The following is an 8889-nucleotide window of genomic DNA, read 5'->3' as shown; positions in this document are numbered from 1 at the left end:
TTCTAGCTGAAGCCGTTTTTGAGTAACGTGACAGACACGGAGGTCCTCTAAATTTCGATCAAAGGGCGATAACTCTCGACTGAAAGGGAATTTCCCAAAAAGGACTTGCCAGAATTAACTTCAGATGTCAATGCATCAACCATGAAAATTTGGATAAAATCGGTCGAGCCATCTCCGAGAAATCCTCTGCACAAATTTTGTAAGAAGAAAAAAGAAGAAAAATAATAAAGGGGAAAAAGAAACCGAAGAATAATAGAAGGGTCTTCCGCTGAAGACGGAAGACCCTAATAATAATAGAGAAAAAGAAACCGAACGAAAACAATAAGGTCTTCCGTTGGAAACGGAAGACCTTAATAATAGCATCCACAAGTCAAGTCACGTCATTACGTAACGCTATGTGACTCTTACCAAAACATTGCTTTTTCAAACCCCAAATTTTACTGCTTTTTCGCTCTCAATGATTATTTCAAGAATAAAGATGTGAAAAAAATTATTAAACTTTGTTAAATATATTTTATTAATTTTATTTACCTCTCTTATAATTATATTTACATCAAATGAAAAATGCGTTTGAATGCAAAAATTACACCTGAAATATAGTAGGTAGTAATTGTCGCGCTTTCTCATTCCGCTGTTTCCAGGACAACAAAGGTGCGTGAGAGTTTTCTTTTATAAAAACAGATGCTGGAGAATTTACAGAACAAAATGATACCAAATAACTCATTACAGATACAAATATTACCATGATAGAAGAGTGCATAAAGTAAGTAGTTTTCAGACAAAATTTTCACCCTTTTCTAGAACAGGTTACATAGATGTGTTACAACATTAGATCGATTCAGAATTTAATCCTCTTCAAATTAATATGCATGTTATCTTAATAAACCCCCGCGCTAAGGAGCGCTTTTAGAATAACCCCACACATGTTTTGAAATTTATTAAATAAACTGACGCCGTCAACGAAGCTGAGCAGTCACTGTCAATGAGCTTCAGCATACCCTTAAGGAAAAAGATGATGAAATTTCCTATCTCATGGAGCAGCTGCATGACTTCACTCACACCATAGTCATCAATCTATTTGACAAGAAAGAGAGAGCATTCACTCCAGAACTCCATTTGTGTGTGTACTCTCTTCTCGAACACAATGTCCCATCAACGAAAATTGGTAAGTTTTTTGTTTTTTTTTAATTCTGATTTGTTTACTTGATGTATGCACCAACATAAAGTAAATGTACATTTTACATATACGTTCATATTTTGATTTAGGACCAACCATAGAAGCCTGGTTGAAGTTAGCAGGAAAAGAACCTGACAGACTACCATCTCCATCAACAGTTGTTAATATGAATATCCAAAGACTCTGTCTAGCCAAAAAACAACTACAAGAAGAACTGTCAGAAAAAATCAACACAACCTTGCACACTGATGAGACATCGAAGTTTGGCATTAAATATGGTGGGTTTTCTGTTCGTGATGAAGAAGGTAATTATTTTGCATTAGGACTTCGTGAAATGGCCACAAAATCAGCACGAAACACACTGGACACATTTAAAGAAATTTTACAGGATATTTCTAACAACAACGAGGAAACCCAGAAGAATGTTGGAAACAAAATTATCTGCAATATCCAAAATACGATGAGTGATCGTGCCGCTACAGAATTAAAGTTTAATGAGCTATTAGAAAGTTACAGAGAATAACTGCTACCACATATACGGGGAGATTACCACGCATTGGATGATGTTGAAAAAGAAACAGTTAGCAGACTGAACAATTTCTTCTGCGGTATTCATGGCCTGGTGCATATGGCGAATGCGGCCCAGAAGGGATTTTGTGAAGCAGAAAAAGGGAATTTCGATGGAAACCCACCAATTTTTGATAAGAATTTCTCTAAAATTGATGAATCAGGTTGTTTTCGCTTAATAAGAAGTGCATGCAAGGCTTTTGCAAGAAGAGGTGATGAAAAGTGTGGGTGTTATGGGGCCTTCCGAACATACATGCAGCCATTTCTTACTGAAAACAGAATGATCTCACTTCCTCTGCAACCATTTAAGGGTCACAGATTCAACATTTTATTTCAAAATGCTGCATGCCTTTACTTTCTACATCCTTACATGACTGAATTTCTGGAGAAATCAGATATTGAAAACAAAAAACTTCTGAAGTCTGTTCTCTCAGATCTTAGAGTTTCTTTTTATGTTGCCTGACTGAAAGCCCTGGGATTGATTTCAAAGATGATTACAACACCCCTTTGAAATTTTCTCGAGAACAAGGATACTTTAATTGAAGACATGACACAAAATTATCTCCATCTATCAACTTATTTGGCGGATGTAACTGAAAATTTAGCTGATTTTATTAAGGGAATCTTTCCAGCTTTAACAGGAATAGACTTTAATGGCGAAAGAGTTTTTGAATTCCTGACCAAAGAGTCTAATTATGATACTGATGTGGAAATCATTCTACGTGTCCTGTTACCAGCGATCCGGAAAGTAGTACTGCATGTCTATAAAGACCACTTGCCAGATGGTAAATATGAAACTTTCACTGAGGAGCTCTCACTGGCTACCAAGAGTGTGGACAAACATAATTCTTATTCCGAGCGACTGTTCGCGTACATGGACCAAATTTTAAGAGCTAAACCTAATATATCAGCTCTAGCTCTTGAGGCTTACACACTTTTCCTAATGAACAAGACATCCACATGGATAATAAGAAACAAAGAGGACATGGAAGACCTTATTTCGGAAGCTAGAAAATCCGTATCCACTGAAAGAGATTTATTCTCAAAAAGAAAAGGAGAAATTCAACGACAGAGAGAGGAAAAACAAGAAGAAGAGTTCCGAAAAAGAGCTGAAAAAAGAGAAGAAAACAAGCACAACTGGAAAAACAGAGTGATGACATTATTTTCTATGGTTTATGGAAATCAGCCCGCGAGTGTAAATTGAGAATAAAGGAGTCAATGCTTTAAAAGCCCAGCTCCGGTACCGTAAAAATGTTCTAAAGCAGAATGTTCTCGAACAAAAACTGTTTTCATTTTCTAGAAAGAGTCATGATGGAAAAAGACAAACATTGACACACAAGGAACTTTTGTCAAATCTATTAAAAGTTCTGAAATCTGTTTAAATTAACCATGAAAATCAAATTACTACATTTTTTACATTGATTGCTTGTGTTATTTGATTGTTTTTATATAATCTAAACACTATTACAAGAAAAGATTACGTTTTTGTATTTTAACTGCTTTTATAACTGTCAAGTGCCGGAAATTACTGGTAGATACCATACATTTAAAACATGTACTTTTAAACATTATAAGTAAGAGTACAGAGAAATTGTCAAAGATTGTCAATGAATTATGTTTTAAACTTCTATTACACACACAAAAAAGAATTCAGCTAAAGTGAATTTATTTGATGATTTATTTTTTACTACATCCTGATCATTTTCAGAGTTAAAAATTTTGACGTCATTTTTTAAGTGTTAACGTTGGCGCAATAATACGCATTTTTACTTGTGATGCACTGTGGTAGAGGAAGTGAAATTAACAATAAAATAATTAAGTGTGTCATTTTAAAAGTTCTTTTACAAACAAACATATTATTTTCATTTAAAATCTAATTTTTCAAAGTATTTGCTGTTCATTCAAAACCAATACTCTGAAAAACAAAATGGTCCCACAAAAAAGCGCAAGCACTACTTTTTAGTAGTCTATTTTTAGTAACAACTTATGAATAGAAAACCAAAATGTTATATTTTCTTTTTCTACTCTCCATATGCTTTAAGACAGTATATAATACATGTGGTAAATATCAAATATAAAAACTGACTTGTGGATGCTAATAATAATAATAATAAAAGTGAAAAAGAAACCGAAGAATAATAGAAGGGTCTTCCGCTGAAGACGGAAGACCCTAATAAAGGGAAAAAGAAACCGAAGAAGAATAATAACAGGGTTTTCCGCTGAAGACGGAAGACCCTAATAATAATAAAAGTGAAAAAGAAACAATATAATAATAGAAGGGTCTTCAGTTGGAGACGGAAGACCCTAAAAATAGTGGAAACAGAAACCTAGAATAACTATAAGTTCTTCCGTGAAGACGGAAGACCTTAACTAGTTTTAATTGTAACGTGGACCGTTACAGATGTTCCCCAAACGCTCCCCAACTCACTTTTTGGGCCATTTTTCCTGTAAGACTTTTTAAAAAAAAATAGGCTTAGTATCAAAGGATTTCATTAAAGAATTATCAAAACTACAATGATATCAACTATATCCCATTTAACGGATTGCACGCGCATGCACCTGCATGCAAGATGATGTGACATGTTGTTTAAACCATTAATCTATCTTTTTATCGTGAGAATCAATCAAAATATCATAAAAATTTAAATGTTACCATTTTGGTAAGTTTACATGTTGCGCATGCACACGTGCATGCATGCATGTCCTTGCATTTAAATTTGATAGAAGCATAATGAAGGTATCAATTATACCTATTCATATTCGGAATTTCATCCCGTTTCGTTAAGAACTTAGAAAGTTACAGACATTTAAAGTTTCAGCCAATCAGATTGCAGCACACGTGCATGCGCATGTTTTCATGATAATTCTTTTATATCATGCAGTAGAACTTTATAGTGTATGAATATGTTCAAAATTTCAAAGGATTTTGTCGAAAAACAAGAAAGATATTGATACTTTTGTTTCAGCCGATCAGAGCAAAGTGCACGCACATGCGCGTGAGATCTTGCTATTTTGAACATGCCATCTCTTCTATACTACTATTATATCCTTACATTATGAGTTTCAAAACATTTCATCAAGAAATAGAAAAGTTGCGGCTATATCTATTATATTAATCATTTCACGTGTTGCACGTGCGCGCTCTTGCAAGCACGTGCGCGAGGAACATGTCATCATGCCTATAGAACTAATATATACTTATATTATGAGTTTCAAAGCATTTAGTCAAAAATAGAAAAGTTACGGCTATATCTATTATATTGGTCATTTCACGTGTTGCACGTGCATGCTCTTGCAAGCACGTGCGCGCAAAATGACCTTGATTCCGCAAATCTACATAACATGTCTACTAACCCTAAAAAGGTTTTACCTACTTCGGGTGAATAGTTTACAAGATCACTCGCGGACAAAAAAGGACCCAGGAAGAAGAAGAAAAATAATAATAACTAGATACGATCTCGTTGCGAGCAACGAGAGGTCTTCCGTCCGTTTCAGGAAAAAAACCTTGTAAAATCGAGCTGAAAAGTGATTCAAAATTTTGGTCACAAGGAGGATTGAATCCAGGTCGCCATTGTGAATGCGCCTTTTTTTCTCTTTTTTCTCCCCAACGCGCGAACCATTTAGCTATTGGGAATACTGCTTTAAATATACTTGTGTATACTTTTGCAACAGTACACCTGTCTCAGAATCATAAAAGGCGGGCCCCTATTCATAATTTCGTGTCAAACGCCACGCGTAAATATTCGCACCTTTCCTTTGTACTGATCTATTAAAGAGGTGCAATAGCGTCAATGAAATTAATTAATAAAACATTCTTATCACCTTTATTTTATTTCGGCGTTAGGAAAGTATATTTAACACATTTTACACATTACATATCGTATCTAGTCCAGTAACACTAAAGCAGTGAAACGGAAATTAAGTTTTTAAGATTGACACTGAATTGCAACGTACTACGTGAGAGTCCAAGTAGTTTTTTGCATTTCATGTATCCTTATGTCAGAATGGTTTAATCAAACGCTCAGCTGCCTCCATAAGCCCCTACTCGCGAAATGGCGGAGTTGACAGAGACAGCCACCATTTTGGACCAGCTTCAGATTTTCAAATATTAATATCTAGAGTTCAGATTAACCAATATTAAAACAACTTATATAGTAAGCATCAATAGAAGTGTCTCTTTTAATATTCCAAAAATAAATGAAAAATATTGAAAAACAACGAAAGTTGAAAAATTGGACTTTTTGAATTGGCTTCCGGTAGCGACAGGAAGTACTGACGACGAACGAAAAGTCGCGTCCTGGAAAGTATCAATCATCATCTATAAACTCTGAAAGTTTCAAATTGATATCTTTTACCGTTTTTGAGTTTAATCGTGGACAAAATGTCGTTTTAAAATCAGGAAAATGGTCCAAAACTTGGCACCAGAGAGGAATTTCCAAAAACTGTCTTGGAACTTTGAAGAGTATCTTACAACACATCTTTCCTGAAAATTTCATGTAATTCTATCCAGTAGTTGTCGAGAAATCGTGTCAGAAAAATAATAATAATAATAATAATAAGAAACAGTAGAACCACTATAAGGTCTTCCGTGAAGACGGAAGACCTTAACTAGATGCGTTCTTGTTGCTGGGGCAGCAACAAGCAGGTCTTTCGACCGACTTCTCTTTTGCAATTTATGCTCTGTCATCCCTTGGAATAGATTTCTTAATGTATTTTTTTTGTTTACGTTCATTAACAGTAGTTTTTTCTCAACACAGATCGTGATTGGTCCAGGTATTTCACGAAATATCTCCAAATATAGCTTTTAAAAATCGACAGAATCTTCCACACATGTTATAAAAGAGTGAAAAGTAATTTGCAACTGAAAAAAGACAAAAACAAAGAAAAAATTTGGGGAACGCCCCGAGCGGGATTCGAACCCCCGACAGTAAGACATAGTTTGGTTCCGTCATATCTTTGCAATAAACGCACGCATGAAAAAAATGAAAACATATATAGATATGGTTGAAGACGCTCTATAAACCCTGTAAATCCGAAAGAAAAATATTGAAAAACAAAAAAGTTGAAAAATTAGACTTTTTGAATTCACTTCCGTTTGCGACCGGAAGTAGGAACGACAAAAAATGAAGGAAATTCGGCACATCTACATGTAATGCTCTTTTATGTCCATCAGTTTCAATGTCATAACTTTAGCCGTTTTTGAGAAAAGTAGTGTACAAAAATCCATTTAAAAAATACAAATTTCCCCCAAAATCGCGAATAGAAGCAAATTTTGAAAAAATGAAAAACACGTCTGGAGATGTTAACCTGATGCATCTTTCCTGTAAAAATCTTTAAAATCCGTACAGTCACAGCTGAGATATCGCCATAAATATGAAAAAAAGAATAATAATAATAATAATAGGAAACCGACGGAAAACAATAAGGTCTTCCGAAGGAAGTCGGAAGACCTTAACTAGATGCGTTCTTGTTGCTAGAGCAACAAGCGGTCTTCCGACCGACTTTTCGTAAAATTCTATGCTGCGTAATCCCAAGAAATAGATTTCAGAACGTATTTTTTTAGGTTACGTTTATTCACAGCAGTCTCTCAACATACATCATGATAATTACAGGTATTCCTCAAAATATCTCAAAAATAGCTATTAAAAATCGGAAAAATATTCCATACGTGTTATAAAAGAAATAAAAGTCATTTGCAACCGAAAAAAGACATAAACAAAGAAAAAAAATTTGAAACGCCTCCAGGGATTCGAACCCCCGACAGGGAGACAAAGTTTGGTTCGGCCATATCTTTGCAATAAATGCACGCATCAAGATACTGAACACATGTTTGGAATTCTCATAAGACACACTATAAACCATATAAATCCTAAAGAAAAGGAAAAAAAAATAATAATAAAAAGACTAGAAAAGAAACTCGTTGCGAGCAACGAGAGGTCTTGAAAACCCAAAGCGCTTATTTTTACGCTATTGGGACTACAGCTCTAAATCTACTTGTATATACTTCTGAAACCGTACATCTGTCGTAGAATAATGAAAGGCGGGTTACTATTCAAAATTTAGCGCCAAACGTCACGAGTGAATCTTCGCGCCTTTTCTTTGGAATGTCCCATTAAATAGGTGTGATAGCACCCCCAATGGAAATAAAAAAGATTATTGAGCATTAAAATTTCAAGGTAAAGAAATTGTTTGTAACACATTTACAAATGTACGTAAGTAGATAAGTAACACTAAATCAATGAAACTGCTTTAATTTTTTACTTTTTTAAATTTCCTGTTTATCCCCATACTGAACTATCTCGATTAGTTAAACTTTCATGAAAAGGTTGAAATTTTTCGCCGAAAAACATGTGTCGCCCTAAAAACGGTAAAGGAATCAGATACCATTTTTTACAAAATTTAAATCTTATCTTTATAAAGTAATATTAATATAAACTCAATTCTTCAAAAAAATATTTTTCTTATGTTTGTCTTTCCTATTAGTTTAATATGACTCAAGTGTGCACGAGCAAAAAGTGGATACGTTTAATACTTGTATATATAAACGATATTGTTTCTTAAAACTATTATTTGTATCAAAGTTCCCTTTTAGATTATCTTTTTTGCCGCAAAACAAATGACAGTAGGTATGTATTTCATTTGCACATTTAGATTTTCTTTTTCTACTTTGACTGAACCAGCCGAAACCAATTATAGAAGACGTTTGAAACGCACACTATTTTATCAACTATTTATGACACACAATTGCAATGTAACTACATCGTGACAATCCCCGTATTCCTTTACATTTCATTTATCCTGATTTACTTTCGTTCAAGCAAACGCTTGGCTGCCTCTGAAACCCCCTATTGCGAAATGTCGGAGTTGACATAGACAGCCGCCATATTGAGCCCGCTTCAGATTTTTAAATGTTAATATCTAGAGTTTGGATTTATCAATGTTCAAACAAACTATATAGTAAGCATTATAAGAACGGTCTCTATTAACATTCCAAAAATAAATGAAAAATATTGAAAAACAAAAAAGTTAGAAAATACGGACTATTTAAATTCGCTTCCACTAGCGACCGGAAGTATTGACGACACACAAAAAGGTGATTTCACATATCTAAAAGTCATCATCTATCATCTCTAACAAGTCTCCAG

At 34.3% G+C, this 8889-nt stretch overlaps 1 pseudogene; it reads left to right on the top strand.

Annotated features, from left to right (window-relative positions):
* The first annotated feature begins 951 nt into the window (after nt 1–951).
* On the top strand, nt 952–2207 carry LOC134273701 (uncharacterized; annotated as a pseudogene).
* Nucleotides 2208–8889: the final 6682 nt, after the last annotated feature.

Source organism: Saccostrea cucullata, unplaced genomic scaffold (assembly GCF_032062105.1).
Source record: "Saccostrea cucullata isolate Sc308-1 unplaced genomic scaffold, CSIRO_AGI_Scuc_v1 ctg7367, whole genome shotgun sequence".
In the NCBI taxonomy this organism is placed as follows: Eukaryota; Metazoa; Mollusca; class Bivalvia; order Ostreida; family Ostreidae; genus Saccostrea; species Saccostrea cuccullata.
This window is presented reverse-complemented; position numbering and strand designations above follow the sequence as displayed.